At 53.2% G+C, this 17,738-nt stretch overlaps 1 protein-coding gene and 1 pseudogene across 2 annotated transcripts in view; one reads left to right on the plus strand and one right to left on the minus strand.

Moving 5' to 3' along the window:
* gabbr2 (gamma-aminobutyric acid (GABA) B receptor, 2) overlaps positions 1 to 17,738 on the plus strand; it is a 1,824,974-nt gene that overhangs the window by 1,092,678 nt on the left and 714,558 nt on the right. The gene's annotated exons all lie outside the window — the stretch shown is intronic.
* The window catches only part of LOC147117347 (uncharacterized), a 44,713-nt pseudogene continuing 38,622 nt past the window's right edge, over positions 11,648 to 17,738 (minus strand).

The raw sequence follows: 17,738 nt of genomic DNA on the forward strand, positions 1-17,738 counted from the left end.
GTTCACGCCGCCACGTCCGACTGTATTCCCTGTGTGCGCGGCACGGTCGCACCGCACTCGGTCTCCTGCACTCGGCCACCCCCCAACGTTTTCTCCCGCCTCCTCGGGGACTTTCCAGAGCTGACTAAGCCCACCTTCTCGGCTTCGACCACCAAACATAGGGTGGAGCACCATATAACGACGACCGGCTCTCCCGTCTAAGCCAGGGCATGACGGCTAGAGCCCAGCAAGCTCGCGGCTGCTAAGACGGAGTTCGCCGCCATGGAAAAGTTCAGGATTATTCGCCGGTCGAATAGTCCCTGGTCCTCACCTCTCCACATCGTCCCGAAGCCCGGGGGTGGATGGCGGCCCTGCGGCGACTACCGCCGCATCAATGATGTCTCGACCCCCGACCGGTACCCCATACCGCACATACAGGATTTCTCCACACATTTGGCGGGGAATTCGATCTTCTCCAATGTCGACCTCGTCCGTGGGTACCATCAGGTACCGGTGCATCCCCAGGACGTCCAAAAGACAGCGGTCATCACCCCTTTTGGCCTGTTTGAGTTCCTCCGCATGCTTTCGGACTTAAAAACGCGTCGCAGCCATTTCAACGCCTAATGGATTTGGTGCTGCGGGATCTCAAATTTTTGTTTGTCTATCTGGATGACATACTGATCTCCAGCACCACAAAGGAGGACCATCTCAAGCATCTGCGCATTCTCTTTCATCGCCTTCAGCAGCATGGCCTCATTGTCAACCCAGCCAAATGCCAGTTCGGCCTGCAGCAAATCGACTTCTTAGGCCACCGGATCACTTCAGAGGGGGCAATGCCGCTTCGGGCTAAGGTGGAGGTGATCGCCGCATTCCCGCGGCCGCAGTCCGGAAAGGCACTCCAGGAGTTCCTGGGTATGGTAAATTTTTACCATCGTTTTGTTCCCAGGGCTGCACAGCTCATGCGGCCGCTCTACGAGGTCCTCAGAGGGAAGCCGGGAAAGGAGCCCATATTTTGGACGCCGGAAATGGACCACGCTTTCGGGGACACGAAGACCGCCCTCGCGAATGCGACAATGTTGGCACACCCCCTGCCAGGAGCCACCATCGCTCTCATGACTGACGCGTCGGACTACGCCATAGGGGCCGTCCAAGAGCAATGGGTCGACGGCACGTGGCAACCACTGGCGTTTTTTAGCCGCCAGCTGCGACGGCACGAACGCCAGTACAGTACCTTTGACAGGGAGCTGTTGGCGTTGTTTTTGGCCATTCGCCATTTTCGTTTTCTGCTTGAAGGGCACCACAAACTGCTGACATTCGCGATGGCCAGGACTGCCGAACCGTAGTCGGCTCGACAGCAGTGACAGCTTACATTTATTTCTGAATTTACCACCGACATCCGGCACGTGGCCGGCAAGGACAACATGGTAGCGGATTGCCTTTCCCACGCCACAGTCCAAGCCATGCAGTTGGGGATCGATTATGCGAGAATAGCGGCCGACCAAGCTGCCGACCCAGACACTCAAGCCTTTCATTCTGACTCCGCCAGCCTTCAACCGAAGGATGTGCCTTTCCATTCGGCGGGAACCACTTTACTCTGTGACATCTCCTTGGGAGACCCCCGTCCGATTGTTCCGTCCACCTGGCGTCGCAAAGTTTTCGACGCCATGCACGGACTTTCGCATCCTGGTGTGAGGGCATCACAGAAGTTGCTAGCATCCAAATTCGTCTGGAGAGGGATGCGCAAGGACATCCGTGACTGGGCGAACACGTGTGGTTTGTCAACGAGCCAAAGTACAACGACACGTCAGGGCCCCCTTGGCCACCTTCAAGGTACCGGAACGTCGGTTCGACCATGTCCACGTCGACCTTGTGGGGCCACTCCCGCCGTCGCAGGGTTTCATACACCTTCTGACGATGGTAGATCGCACCACAAGATGGCCAGAGGTGGTTCCCCTGACATCTACCACCTCTGCGGATGTTGCTCAAGCCTTTATCTCGTCATGGGTAGCACGCTTTGGGGTTCCGATGGATATTTCGTCCGACCGCGGTCCACAATTCTCATCTGAGCTTTGGAACGCGGTGGCCTCAGCCATAGGCACCAAACTCCATCGCACCACGGCCTACCACCCGCAGGCGAATGGGCTGTGTGAGCGTTTTCATCGTTCATTGAAAGCGTCGCTCAGGGCCAGCCTCCTGGACACGGCATGGGTCGATAAACTGCCTTGGGTTATGCTGGGGTTGCGCACGGTGCCAAAGGAGGACCTGCAGGCTTCGGCCGCGGAAATGGTTTACGGCCAGCCGCTCCGGGTACCAGGCGAATTCCTGCCGTCCCCTACACAGCCGTGGTCCGCAGCCACTCAGCGGGAAGCCCACCGGGAAGCGGCCCAGTGCTTCCAGCCAGTTCTGACGTCGCAACACGGTTTTCCTGCCTCCCACATTCCAGTGGAGTTGATGAAGGCCAAATTCGTGTTCGTTCGTCAAGACGCCCATCGCAGCCCACTCCAGCCTCCGTATACGGGTCCTTTTCGGGTTTTACAGACAGGGGCTAAGACATTTTTGGTCTCACTCGGGGGCAGGCCGGACCACATCTCCTTCGATCGCCTCAAGCCCGCGCACTTGGACCTTGAACAGCCAGTCGAGCCCGCTCAGCCACCGCGTAGGGGTCGACCACCGGCTGCGGCCACACCTGACCTAGCCGCTATCCCCTCCAGCTCACCAGCTGCTCAGGGTTTTCCTCTCTCTGGGAATTTAGGAGTTGTTCAAACAGGCTTGTCCGACCTCCTCTGCGATTGACTTTCCTTATTAAAGACAATTCTGGGGGGGGCGTATGTGGCAAAGCCACCAAGAGACTCTTGCAGTAATAATGTATATAATTGCCTTTAACAGGGGCTTGTTACCTTTAAATGTTTGCTCTGTATAAGCAGCGCGGGTTCGGTAAAATGGCGATCCAGTGCGATGACGTCATCACGCAGGTCACGTGATGTTCCCAATGGCGGGAAACGTGATGACGTCAGAGGGGAGAGGCATTCCCCCTCAGTCCTCGTGGAACCAGTTGGTGTACAGACCTGTATAGAGTTTCTCCTGCGTTTTTGTTTGTAACTTTTACTAGTGCATTAAACCACATTTGGTTAACTGTTAGTTTCAGTCTCAGTACTTTCGTTAGGAGTTCAAGCACTCCTACAATATAATAATAATTAAACCCACCGAAAACAAACAGTTCAATTCCCAAAACAGTTCAATTCCCAAAACACAGATTAAAAACCCCAGAATACTTTTATAAAAATAGAGCTTGTCTTAGTGGCCGTAAATCAATGGCCCTGTTAGCACATTGCATAATACACCTATATTATATATAAAATATATAAACGGATACTTCTGTCTGTCTGTCTGTCTGTCTATCTGTCTGTCTGTCCTCACGTGTGCGTCTGTCCGGCTATGTGCTCGAAAGTTATAGAGCGTACCTACGCGTGTGTTACGTCGAAAGAAAGCTTACCGTTCCGAAACGGTCATAAGCGTATTTAAGTTTCGGCCGGACGAAAATCGCGCCCGCGGTATCCGAAAAACGTTCAACATTCCGCTCATTAGCATCTCATTATCCGCTCATTAGCGACAGAGTGACCTCGAGGTCGACCAATCGTATGCCGGGTTGCTGGCGCGTGTGGCCGGGCCCTCCTACCGTCGAGTGACGGGACGATTGACCAATCCTACGCTTTGGTGACCTGACTGTCGACCAATCGGTGCGTGTGTGGGCGGGCCTTATCGTTCTGAACCGAGGTGAGTCGCCGCCATCTTGATTGTAAACTTTTCATTTCTTTTTCCCGCTTTCTGCGTGTTTCTTTTCAAATCTACATTTCCAGCAAAAAAAAAGTTGCTTTTAAAACAGAAATTGTTTTTTAAAAAAGTTAATTAATTTGTAAATCTTTTCTCTAACCTCTATAATTCTCCTACCTTTCACCGTTTTTCCAGGCCCGGGGCCGAGGCTTCTCCAACTGCCAGCAGTGCAACTCTAGACCCAGGCTCCTGGCCTAGGCAGAGACAAACACTGGCAGAGGAGAGAGGGTGTGCTGCCTCAGCTCCATTCCCAGGGTCAGTAGGTGGGGAGGCTTCATAAGCAACTGGGGTAGGTCGCAAGCCCCGAATAATAATCTGAAGATCCTGTGTTTGCAGCTGAGGAAATTTCTTCTGCAGACAACCCCAGGTTAACGGCAGCCATCTTTGTCAAGGAGGGCGAAAAGTTTCAGTGCGACGCCATTTTGATTCAGTGTGTAACAGAGTGCCTGCGTGGCCATCTTAGTACAGGAACATAGAGCGGCTTCTGTGCTCCAAATCGGGTCCTGGTGACCGAGACAGACAATCGGCTGTGTGGGCGGGGCCTAATCTTTCCAACTGAAAAGCAAGCGGTGGCCATTGTTTGTGGTACAACAGAGAGAGGTGAGGACCCCTTTTTTAATAAAAGGATTGGTGAGGTTGTAAAGTGTATGTTATAGAAAGATTTACCAAAAATGTTTTATAAGTACAGGAAACTTTGTGCTATCCGGAGGTGAGCTATCCGGCAATCTGGAGCCACCACAAAAATCAGCAGCCGTTTTTTATTCTTTGTTTGTTTATTTTCCTTTGTTTGAACAGTCAAGCTGTGCAAGGTCTGTAGCTATAGCAACAGCTTTAGCTGCAGAGCTTTAGGGCCACACCCAGTGTTTAGAAGCTGTTGCTAAGCAACAGTGTTTGTTGTCAAATGCGGAGATAAGAATCTCCGTATCTCTCAACATTAACTCTGGAGAGTAGGGCAGTTTTAAGGCAAGGCATCAGCTCGCCGGATAGCACAAAGTTTCCTGTATTTTAAGTATATCTCCCCCCGCCTTTCCACCCCCCACCCCCCTCCCCCCCAAACCCCCCACCACCCTTCCCCCCCCACACCCCACCCCCCTTCCCCACCACCACCTACCCCCCCACACAGCCCCACCCCCACTTCCCCCACACCCCCTTCCACCCCACCCCCCCTCCCCACCTCACACCCTCTCCCCCCCACCCCCACACAACCCCCACACACCCCTTCCCCCCCACACCCCCCAACCCTTCCCCTCCCCCTCCCCTCCTCCCCCCCTTCCCCCCGCCCCTTCCCATCCCCTCTCTCCCTCTCTCTTCCCCCAGTCGCTCTCTCTCTTCCCCCCCAGTCGCTCTCTCTCTTCCACCCCAGTCACTCTCTCTCTTCCCCCCCAGTCGCTCTCTCTCTTCCCCCCGTCGCTCTCACTCTTCCCCCCGCTGTCGCTCTCACACTTCCCCCCCATCGCTCTCCCTCTTCCCCCCCGTCGCTCTCTCTCTTCCCCCCCGTCGCTCGCTCTCTTCCGCCTGTCGCTCTCTCTTCCCCCGTCACTCTCTCTCTTCCCCCCCAGTCGCTCTCTCTCTTCCCGCCCAGTCGCTCTCTCTCTTCCCCCCCAGTCGCTCTCTCTCTTCCCCCCCAGTCGCTCTCTCTCTTCCCCCCCAGTCGCTCCCTCACTTCCCCCCCAGTCGCTCTCTCTCTTCCCCCCAGTCGCTCTCTCTCTTCCCCCCCAGCCGCTCCCTCTCTTCCCCCCCAGTCACTCTCTCTCTTCCCCCAGTCGCTCCCTCTCTTCCCCCCCAGTCACTCTCTCTCTTCCCCCCCAGTCGCTCTCTCTCTTCCCCCCCCAGTAGCTCTCTCTCTTCCCCCCCAGTAGCTCTCTCTCTTCCCCCCCAGTCGCTCTCTCTCTTCCCCCCAGTCGCTCTCTCTCTTCCCCCCAGTCGCTCTCTCTCTTCCCCCCAGTTGCTCTCTCTCTTCCCCCCAGTCGCTCTCTCTCTTCCCCCCAGTCGCTCTCTTTCTTCCCCCCGTCGCTCTCTCTCTTCCCCCCAGTCGCGCTCTCTCTTCCCCCCCAGTCGCGCTCTCTCATCCCCCCAGACGCGCTCTCCCTTCCCCCCCAGTCGCGCTCTCTCTTCCCCCCAGTCGCGCTCTCTTCCCCCGTCGCTCTCTCTCTTCCACCGCAGTCGCTCTCTCTCAATCTTCCCCCCCAGTCGCTCTCTCTCTTCCCCCCCAGTCGCTCTCTCTCTTCCCCCCAGTCGCTCTCTCTCTTCCCCCCCAGTCGCTCTCTCTCTTCCCCCCCAGTCGCTCTCTCTCTTCCCCCCCAGTCGCTCTCTCTCTTCCCCCCAGTCGCTCTCTCTCTTCCCCCCAGTCGCTCTCTCTCTTCCCCCCCCGTCGCTCTCTCTCTTCCCCCCCAGTCACTCTCTCTCTTCCCCCCAGTCGCTCTCTCTCTTCCCCCCCAGTCGCTCTCTCTCTCCCCCCCGTCGCTCTCTCTCTTCCCCCCCCAGTCGCTCTCTCTCTTCCCCCCCAGTCGCTCTCTCTCTTCCCCCCGTCACTCTCTCTCTTCCCCCCCAGTCGCTCTCTCTCTTCCCCCCCAGTCGCTCTCTCTCTTCCCCCCAGTCGCTCTCTCTCTTCCCCCCAGTCGCTCTCTCTCTTCCCCCCAGTCGCTCTCTCTCTTCCCCCCCAGTTGCTCTCTCTCTTCCCATCCCGTCGCTCTCTCTCTTCCCCCCAGTCGCTCTCTCTCTTCCCCCCCAGTCGCGCTCTCTCTTCCCCCCCAGTCGCGCTCTCTCTTCCCCCCCAGTCGCGCTCTCTCTTCCCCCCCAGTCGCGCTCTCTCTTCCCCCCAGTCGCGCTCTCTTCCCCCCGTCGCTCTCTCTCTTCCACCGCAGTCGCTCTCTCTCTCTTTTCCCCCCCAGTCGCTCTCTCTCTTCCCCCCCAGTCGCTCTCTCTCTTCCCCCCCAGTCGCTCTCTCTCTTCCCCCCCAGTCGCTCTCTCTCTTCCCCCCAGTCGCTCTCTCTCTTCCCCCCCCAGTCGCGCTCTCTCTTCCCCCCATCGCTCTCTCTCTTCCCCCCCCAGTCGCTCTCTCTCTTCCCCCCCAGTCGCTCTCTTTCTTCCCCCCCAGTCGCTCTCTCTCTTCCCCCCAGTCGCGCTCTCTCTTCCCCCCCAGTCGCTCTCTCTCTTCCCCCCAGTCGTGCTCTCTTCTTCCCCCCAGTCGCGCTCCTCTCTTCCCCCCGTCGCTCTCTCTCTCCACCGCAGTCGCTCTTTCTCTCTCTTCCCCCCCAGTCGCTCTCTCTCTTCCCCCCCAGTCGCTCTCTCTCTTCCCCCCAGTCGCTCTCACTCTTCCCCCCCAGTCGCTCCCTCTCTTCCCCCCAGTCGCTCTCTCTCTTCCCCCCCAGTCGCTCTCTCTCTTCCCCCAGTCGCTCTCTCTCTTCTCCCCAGTCGCTCTCTCTCTTCCCCCCCAGTCGCTCTCTCTCTTCCCCCCATCCAGTCGCTCGCTCTCTTCCCCCCAGTCGCTCGCTCTCTTCCCCCCAGTCGCTCGCTCTCTTCCCCCCAGTCGCTCGCTCTCTTCCCCCATCGCTCGCTCTCTTCCCCCAGTCGCTCGCTCTCTTCCCCGCCAGTCGCTCGCTCTCTTCCCCCCCAGTCGCTCGCTCTCTTCCCCCCCCAGTTCGCTCGCTCTCTTCCCCCCCAGTCGCTTGCTCTCTTCCCCCTAAGTCGCTCGCTCTCTTGCCCCCCCAGTCGCTCGCTCTCTTCCCCCCCAGTCACTCTCTCTCTTCCCCCCCAGTCGCTCTCGCTCTTCCCCCCCAGTCACTCACTCTCTTCCTCCCAGTCGCTCTCTCTCTTCCCCCCCAGTTGCTCTCTCTCTTCACCCCCAGTCGCTCTCTCTCTTCCTCCCCAGTCGCTCTCTCTCTTCCCCCCCAGTCGCTCTCTCTCTTCCCCCCCAGTCGCTCTCTCTCTTCCCCCCAGTCGCTCTCTCTCTTCCCCCTCCCCAGTCGCGCTCTCTCTTCCCCCCCGTCGCTCTCTCTCTTTCCCCCCCCGTCGCTCTCTCTCTTCCCCCCCAGTCGCTCTCTCTCTTCCCCCCAGTCGCTCTCTCTCTTCCCCCATCGCTCTCTCTCTTCCCCCCCAGTCAGTCTCTCTCTTCCCCCCAGTCCTGCTCTCCCTCTTCCCCCCCAGTCACTCTCTCTCTTTCCCCCCAGTCGCTCTCTCTCTTTCCCCCCAGTCGCTCTCTCTCTTTCCCCCCAGTCGCTCTCTCCCTTCCCCCCCCAGTCGCTCTCTCTCTTACCCCCCAGTCGCTCTCTCTTCCCCCCCCAGTCGCTCTCTCTCTTCCCCCCCAGTCGCTCTCTCTCTTCCCCCCCAGTCGCTCTCTCTCTTCCCCCCAGTCGCGCTCTCTCTCTCTCTTCCCCCCAGTCGCTCTCTCTCTCTCTCTTCCCCCCCAGTCGCTCTCTCTCTCTCTTCCCCCCAGTCGCTCTCTCTCTCTCTTCCCCCCAGTCGCTCTCTCTCTCTCTTCCCCCCAGTCGCTCTCTCTCTTCCCCCAGTCGCTCTCTCTCTTCCCCCCCGTCGCTCTCTCTCTTCCCCCCAGTCGCTCTCTCTCTTCCCCCCAGTCGCTCTCTCTCTTCCCCCCAGTCGCTCTCTCTCTTCCCCCCAGTCGCTCTCTCTCTTCCCACCAGTCGCTCTCTTTCTTCCCCCCAGTCGCTCTCTCTCTTCCCCCCAGTCGCTCTCTCTCTTCCCCCCAGTCGCTCTCTCTCTTCCTCCCCAGTCGCTCTCTCTCTTCCCCCCCAGTCGCTCTCTCTCTTCCCCCTCCCCAGTCGCTCTCTCTCTTGCCCCCGTCGCTCTTTCTCTTTCCCCCCCCAGTCGCTCTCTCTCTTCCCCCCCAGTCGCTCTCTCTCTTCCCCCCCAGTCGCTCTCTCTCTTCCCCCCATCGCTCTCTCTCTTCCCCCCCCAGTCGGTCTCTCTCTTCCCCCCAGTCGCTCTCCCTCTTCCCCCCCAGTCGCTCTCTCTCTTCCCCCCCAGTCGCTCCCTCTCTTCCCCACCCCCAGTCGCTCTCTCTTCCCCCCAAGTCACTCTCTCTCTTCCCCCCAGTCGCTCTCTCTCTTCCCCCCCAGTCGCTCTCTCTCTTCCCCCCCAGTCGCTCTCTCTCTTTCCCCCAGTCGCTCTCTCTCTTTCCCCCCAGTCGCTCTCTCCCTTCCCCCCCAGTCGCTCTCTCTCTTCCCCCCCCAGTCGCTCTCTCTCTTCCCCCCCAGTCGCTCTCTCTCTTCCCCCCCAGTCGCTCTCTCTCGTCCCCCCAGTCGCTCTCTCTCTTCCCCCCCAGTCGCTCTCTCTCTTCCCCCCAGTCGCGCTCTCTCTCTCTCTTCCCCCCAGTCGCTCTCTCTCTCTCTCTTCCCCCCAGTCGCTCTCTCTCTCTCTTCCCCCATTCGCTCTCTCTCTCTCTTCCCCCCAGTCGCTCTCTCTCTTCCCCCAGTCGCTCTCTCTCTTCCCCCCCCAGTCGCTCTCTCTCTTCCCCCCAGTCGCTCTCTCTCTTCCCCCCGTCGCTCTCTTTCTTCCCCCCAGTCGCTCTCTCTCTTCCCCCCAGTCACTCTCTCTCTTCCCCCCAGTCGCTCTCTCTCTCTCTTCCAACAACAACATGCCCTCAAAAGACCCTCGGCACCGCCGGGCCCTTCAGCTAGTATTGTTATAAAACAGTGACTTCTGACTTACCATGAACAACTCCATGGGAAATCATCAATCAACAAAAATGCAAACTCTGAGCCATGGAAGTTGCCTAGTGATGTTGAATATATATGCTCATCTTGCACAATTTCCTAGTCCTGGTACTCAGTCCAAAACCTTCCTTAAATGTGTTTGGAGTGAAGGTAATACATTTACATTTAGCAGCCTCAGTTATGCTTGTGTAAATGCACAATGGTATTTGTGTCTCATTTCCCGAAGAAAGACAAGTGCATATTGTGTAAAGCTATGTCTATTTCACCACATTGTGTTAACCACGACCCCGAAATTGTGCGAATATTCTACCCGATTTCCACTGTAATCCTAGTGAAAGTCCGTTGAAACAGTTGAATGCACGGCCAGGAACCAGTTATGCCAGGTCCCGGCCTTAGGAGCAACTATCCTGTACGGCTTTATAGGAGTGTTCTCCGCCTACTCCTACAAGGCCATCAATGTAAAGTGGGGGAGGAGACACCAGAAATCAGGAGTTCCTGGCCCTAGACCCACAGTTAGGTCCCAGCATACCATTTGCACAACTGCCTGGCTCAGAGCAGTGGAAGTGGGGCCTGGCAGAGGTGAAAGTCTGGCTGGGGATTTTCAGCTTTTTAAAGTAGCTCACTGACACATATGGGCTGGCAGATTCCTCATCTGGGGAGCAGACGAACCCAGCCTCCCATTCCCCACCGCCCCCCCGCCAGATAGCCAGCTTACCAGGTTATAGCAATGCTGTGTCCTCAGCAGATGCACCCCCAAATTAGCAAAGGCCCACTCATAAAGGCCCCCCGCCAAAACCTATCCCCCAACTTCAGCGGAGACAGCAGCAGCGTTCAGGATTTTCGAGGTCTACTACTTTATTGCATGCTCAAAGTGCAAGTATTTGGTATTTCAACATTAAGGTCGGCCCTTCCTCTGGCGTCGAATTACAGTATGCAGACGACGCTTACGTCTGCGCACACTCGGAGGTCGAACTCCACACCATCGTTAACACCTTCACCAAAGCATACGAGAGCATGGGCCTTACACTAAACATCCGTAAGACAAAGGTCCTCTACCAACCTGCCCCCGCCACACAGTACTGCCCCCCAATTATCAAAATCCATGACAAGGCCTTGGACAACGTGGACCACTTTCCATACCTCGGGAGCCTACTGTCAACAAGGGCAGACGTCGATGATAAAGTCCAACAACGCCTTCAGTGTGCCAGTGCAGCCTTCGGTCACCTGAGGAAGAGAGTGTTTGAAGACCAGGACCTCAAACCCGGCACCAAGCGCATGGTCTACAGAGCAGCAGTAATACCCGCCCTCCTGTATGCCTCAGAGACATGGACCATGTACAGCAGGCACCTCAAAGCACTGGAGAGGTATCACCAACACTGCCTCCGCAAGATCCTGCAAATCCATTGGCAGGATAGGCGCACCAACGTCAGTATTCTCGCTCAGGCCAACATCCCCAGCATCGAAGCTTTGACCACGCTCGATCAGCTCCAATGGACTGGTCACATCGTCTACATGCCCGATACGTGACTCCCAAAACAAGCGCTCTGCTCGGAGCTCCGACACAGCAAGAGAGCCCCAGGTGGGCAGAGGAAACTCTTCAAGGACACCCTCAAAGCCTCCTTGAAAAAGTGCAACATCCCCACTGACACCTGTGAATCCCTGGCCCAAGTGAAGGAGAAGCATTCGGGAAGGCGCCGAATATCTCGAGTCTCTTCGCCGAGAGCAAGTGGAAGCCAAGTGCAAACAGCGGAAGGAGCGCACGTCAACCCAAGCATCCCACCCACCCGTCCCTTCAACCACCGTCTGCCCCACCTGTGACAGAGACTGTAAGTCCCTCATTGGACGCATCAGTCACCTGAGAACTCATTTTTAATGTGGAAGCACGTCATCTTCGGTTTCGAGGGACTGCCTAAGAAGAAGAGGGGAGCCAATCAGGCCTAATGTCAAGGTGTTAAGACTTTGGGGGTCCAGGTCAAAATCCAGTTCTGGACTCCAAAATTAACACCACACGTGCCAGCTAGGAGGCCATTCCATCTCTGTTCACCAGGTGTTGCAGCAACTTACCAGATCCTAGACCAGGACTCAGGAACCCTGTCACTTGGAAGTCCTTCCCTCCAGCCATGCCCCTCTGACGCAGAGGACCACAGTTTGGGCAGATGGAGATTTTATGCATCTGGCTCCATCCAGGCTGCTGCTGGAAATATAAGCAACATAGAACATAGATCATAGAAGATAGGAGCAGGAGTAGGCCATTCGGCCCCTCGAGCCTGTTCCGCCATTTAATGAGATCATGGCTGATCATACAAATTCAGTACCCTGTCCCTGCTTTCTCCCCATATCCCTTGATCCCCTTAGCCTTAAGAAATATATCTAACTCCTTCTTGAATATATTTAATGACTTGGCCTCAACGGCCTTCTGTGGTAGAGAATTCCACAGGTTCACCAGTCTCTGGGTGAAGAAATTCCTCCTCATCTCAATCCTAAATGGCTTAACCCTTATCCTTAGACTATGACCCCTGGTTCTGGACTGCCCCGCCATTGGGAACATCCTTCCTGTGTCTAGTCCTGTTAGAATTTTATAAGTTTCAATGAGACCCCCTCTCATTCTTCTAAACTCAAGCGAATACAAGCCCAATCGATCCAATCTCTCTTCATACGTCATTCCTGCCATCCCAGGTATCAGTCTGGTGAATCTTTGCTGCACTCCCTCCATGGCAAGAACATCCTTCCTCAGATAAGGCGACCAAAACTGCACACAATACTCAAGGTGTGGTCTCACCAAGGCCCTGCACAACTGCAGCAAGACATCCTTGCTCCTGTACTCAAATCCTCTCGCTATGAAGGCCAACATACCATTTGCCTTCTTAACCGCCTGCTGCACCTGCGTGCTTACCTTCAGCGACTGGTGCACAAGGACACCCAGGTTTTGTTGCACTTCCCCTTTTCCCAATCTATTGCCATTCAGATAATAATCTGCCTTCCTGTTTTTGCCACCAAAGTGGATAACATCCACATTATACTGCATCTGCCATGCATCTGCCCAATCACCCAACCTGTCCAAATCATACTGGAGTTTCTCTGCATCCTCCTCACAGCACACACGCCCACCCAGCTTTGTGTCGTCTGCAAACTTGGAGATATTACATCTAGTTCCCTCGTCTAGATTATTAATATATATTGTGAATAACTGGGGTCCTAGTACCGATCCCCACTAGGCACTGCCTGCCACTCGGAAAAAGACCCATTTATTCCAACTCTTTGTTTCCTGTCTGCCAACCAGTTCTCTATCCAAGTCAATAACTTACCCCCAATCCCATGTGCTTTAACTTTGCACGCTAATCTCTTATGCAGGATCTTATCGAAAGCCTTCTGAAAGTCCAAATACACCACATCCACTGGTTCTCCCTTATCTATTCTACCAGTTACATCTTCAAAACATTCCAGTAGATTAGTCGAGCACGATTTGCCTTTTGTAAATCCATGTTGACTTTCTCCGATCCTGTCACTGTTTTCCAAGTGCTCTGCTAGTACATCTTTTATCATGGAGTCTAGCATTTTCCCCATTACCAATGTCAGGCTTACTGGTCTATAATTCTCCATTTTCTCTCTACCACCTTTTTTGAATAGTGGGGTAACATTAGCTACCCTCCAATCCATGGGAACTGTTCCAGAGTTTATAGAATTTTGGAAGATGACCAGCAATGCATCTACTATTTCTAGGGCCACTTCCTTAAGTGCCCTAGGATGTAGATTATCAGGCCCTGGGGGTTTATCGGCCTTCAATCCCATCAATTTCCCTAACACCATTTCCCTACAAATACTGATTTCATTCAGTTCCTCCCTCTTATTAGACCCTATGTTCCCCGACATCTCTGGGAGGTTATTTGTGTCCTCCTTTGTGAAGACAGAACCAATGTATGTATTTAATTGGTCTGCCATTTCTTTGTTCCCCATTATAAATTCCCCTGATTCTGACTGCATGGACCTACGCTTGATTTCACCAATCTTTTTCTCTTCACATATCTATAGAAGCTTTTACAGTCAGTTTTTATGTTCCCTGCAGGCTTACTCTCATACTCTATTTTCCCCCTCTTAATTAATCCCTTTGCTGAATCCTAAAATGCTCCCAATCCTCAGGTTTGCTGCTTTTTCTGGCCAATTTATATTTCCTCTCCTTGGATCTTATGCTATCCCTAATTTCCCTTGTTAGCCACGGTTGAGTCACCTTTTTTGTTTTATTTTTATACCAAACAGGGATGAACAAATTCTGTAGTTCATCCATGCGATCTTTAAATGTTTGCCATTGCCTATCCACCGTCAACCCTTTAAATAACATTCCCCAATCCATCCTAGCCAACTCGTGCCTCATACCATCGTAGTTTCCTTTATTTAAATTCAGGACCGTAGTCTCTGAGTCAAATACTTCACTGTCCATCTTGATGAAGAATTCTATCATATTATGATCGCTCCGCCCCAAGGGGCCTCACACAACAAAATTGCTAATTAATCTCACAGTTTGCAGTGCACTGCTATATAAGGGAGGTTAATGAGGCTCTCAATACAATGAGAAACACTTTTCTTCCATTCCCTCTTGCCAGAGACAAGCACGTGGAGTGAACACAAGGATTTACACACATGGTAGGCTTCACCACGGTGCAGAGTGCCATTGACTACACACACATTGCAGTGTATGTGACTCATGTGAACTTGTCCATTTCCTCATCTGAACTCATCCATTTTCATGAACCGAAAGTGATTCCACTCCCTCAATGTGCAGCTGGTGTGCGACCACAGGCAGCTCATCATGCAGGTGAATGCCCATTACCCTGGCAGCAGTCACGATTCCTTCATTCTGTGGCAGTCCTCTGTTCCACCTGTATTTGAACCAACACGGCAAGTCAAAGGTTGGCTTGGGTGACAAGGGGTATCCACTCATGATGTGGCTCAGGAACCCACTACACCTGCACAGCAGTCATACAATGAGAGTCATGCTGCTACATGGAACATTATAGAACACACCATCGGCATCCTCAAGCAATGCTTCCACTGCCTGGAGCGCTCTGGAAGAGCCCTGCAGTACTCAGTTGAGCGGATATCAAGATTTATGGCTGTATGATGCACAGCCTCACCATTATGAGGGAACAGCCCCTGTCACCACTTATCAGGCGAGAAGCTGAGGAGCAAGAGGACAAGGAGGAGGAGGAGAAAGTGCAACAGGAAGTGGTGGAACAAGAAGTGGAAGGGAGGCTAAAATGTAGACAGCCCATTTCTGCCCAGGCGCTATATGATCAGATTATTCATGAGCGATACCAGTAACCTCAACTACACTTCCCCAATCACCAACAGTGCCACACTCCTTATCTTTCCTCTATAACTGACCATCACATCATCCACTTTCCAACAACACAAAAATAAAAACCACCAGAAAATGTACATTCAAATCCAATTTTATAAATTCACTCATTAAATAATGAATGCAAAATTAAACTAAGGACCCTTGTGCATTCCCTTAGTGCCTGTCTTCCGTGTGCCCTTGTATATCCTAGTGCTTCTATGAGGTGCTTCCCCAGTGGCTGCAACATGGCTGGTGGAAGGCTGCTGACCTTCAATTGAGGAGCGTACAAATGGCTTAGAGGGCCTGGCTTTAGACTTGCTTTTTTATTGAGTCATGGGATGTGGATGTTGCTGGCAAAGCCAGCTTTTATTGCCCATCCCTAATTGCCCTTGAGAAGGTAGTGGTGAGCCACCTTCTTGAACCGCTGCCGTCCATGTAGTGAAGGTACTCCCACAGTCTGAACTACCACTGCAGTATTCAGACTTTTGTTGGAAGTTGTTTGTGCTGCAGTGGAAGCTGTGACATCAACCATCAGATGCTGCATCATGGTAGGTTCCACAGGCATGCTGATGGAGGTTACCACCCATTCCATGTTGTAAAGAATGGGTTCCAAGCTCAGCGCAAAGTCCTGTGCCAAGTTGGAGCTGTACTCCTCCATGCTCCTTGACATTGAGTGCAGGATTTTTGGCAGGTTTTCCAGTGCAACAAGCATTTGGTTATGTACACCCATCAGCCTTCTCTTGTAGCCTAGCCCATCAAAGTCCTCATCCAAGTCCTCTGCAGCAGAACTAGTGTGCCACCTCACCCTCCGGTGAGCTGGCACCTGTGCTATCCTTTCCCCCCACTCTACATCCTGTGCACTTGTGCATGATGCCTCATCATGTGCAGATCCCTCTTCTTTCTTAGCCTCTAAAATATGTGCAGTGTCAATCTCTGAGCTGGTGGCTGCGAGTGTAAGATCGAGTGATGGTGTCTCTTCATCTTCACTGTCTTCTTCCTCCTCTGACTGGGAAGGTTGTAGTTCTTGGGTATCTGAAATGAAAAGGGAACAAGGGTTGGGTTGTGGTGAAGGGAGAGGAGAAAGTAAGAAGTGCGCACTTACACCATCTGCAGCTTGTGAGTCAGAAGAGATTGTGGGATGAGGGAGAAATGAGTTGAGGGAAGGAGGATTAGGTATTCAGGTACCCTCATCATTGATCCCTCCAGCCCTGCCAGTGGCCATGGCCTCAGTGATGCCCCTTCCCATGATGGCCAGCACTGGTTCCTCTAGGGGTGGTTAAAATTTGCAGGCGCGCTTGTCCCCTTCCAGTTCTTTCTTGCTGCCTCCTGTTATGCGCCAGCTTCTCCTGCATGAAAGAGAGAAGGGTGTCCTGCAATATGTTTGGGTGATATGGCTGTCATGGATGAATAGCTGCCAGTATGTACGAACTGTGAGTTGTGAGTGCGAGGCTCACACCAATGCTAAGTGCGTGAGGGTGAGGTAAAGCACATGAATTGAAGGGTTGAATAGTGATTGATAGGGATTGTTAGTAGGTGGGTGATGGGGGTGTAATGAATTGAGCTGTGGCTGAGGCTAGTGGTGCAGTTGGCAGGATAAGCCATTTGAAGATTGAACTCATTCACCTTGACAACTCATGTCAGATCATTAAACTTCTTCCTGCACTGCATCCATGTTATTGGAGCTACACTCCTGGCATTGATCTCTGCTGATACTTCTTCCCACTGCCTCTGTAGGGCCTCCTGCCCCCCCTGCGGATACTGGATGTCTCTCCTTCTCTCCATGTCTGCCACCAAGACCTCCAGTGCATTGTTTGAAAACCTTGGTGCTCGTTCTCACACATGTTGAGCCATTCCTCATAGTATCACAGCACAGATTCAATCTTGAAATGACTCCCATCACATCTTGCAGCCACAATGCTCCTCCCCTTTAAGAGGTGCAGGCTGCCTTTAAGTAACACTAGCCACTTGCAATATTGGGCACCTTGTTGATGCATGCAGCCAATGAACAGTGCAGGTAGTGCTGGCTGCACGCAGCAATCATGTAAAGCAGCAGGCAGCACAAATTTAATGTGTTGGCTGCGAGGCATTGAACGGGCACATACCACGATCCTCACGTACATTTTCGGGTCTTATCCAATTTAACTCTTAGTGTTCTTTTAAGAATCTTTTAACTTCATCTTTGATGAAAACAACTTGGGAACTTCAACTCCACAGAGGCCCTCTGACTACTACAACATGGATATAGCCAGGCACTGGAGCACCGGAGAATAGTGAAATCTAACAGCAATTATATTATTACAAGCAGGTCTCGACACCCGAGGTCAAAGCAGTCCATTCCCCAAGGCAGACATTCATATTAATCAATTTTACCATTCAGGTAGATGAAGTGTGAACAGCAGACATTTGGCCTATCATTTAATTGGAGGCAGTCTTTTTTGAAGAAAAGTCAAATTTGCTTTCAACAGTCCAGTAATCAGGATATTAATTCTTTCTACCACACAGGTGGATGAGGTGTGAGCAGCCTGTCATTTGCTTTGCAAGGAGCACACAGAGGTTCCACCCCTTTCTAGTCAGCCAGAAAACTCCCAGGAATGGCAGAGAACAAGTGCCTCTGGGTATCCTGGGGGATCTGCCAGTTTTCCACTAGAGATAAAACAACAACAACTAGAGTTGCAGTGAGAGATGAGAATCCCCAAGAAATTGCAACCACAGGAACTGCTTTAAGAATGCAGCTAACAGAATTCACCTTTTTATATCATAAAAAATACAGCTCTACTTCTGAAATTCCCCACTTTGCAACAGTGATTACACTTAAAAAGCACTTAATTGACTGTGAAGCACTTTGGCACATCTTGAGATTATGAAAAGTGCTCCGTAAATGCAAGTCCTTTTTTCTTGCTTGTTGCCAGTACAGTTAGTAA

Source organism: Somniosus microcephalus, chromosome 5, assembly GCF_052327205.1.
Source record: "Somniosus microcephalus isolate GS21.2 chromosome 5, FLI_Smic_1.0, whole genome shotgun sequence".
NCBI classification, from domain to species: Eukaryota; Metazoa; Chordata; class Chondrichthyes; order Squaliformes; family Somniosidae; genus Somniosus; species Somniosus microcephalus.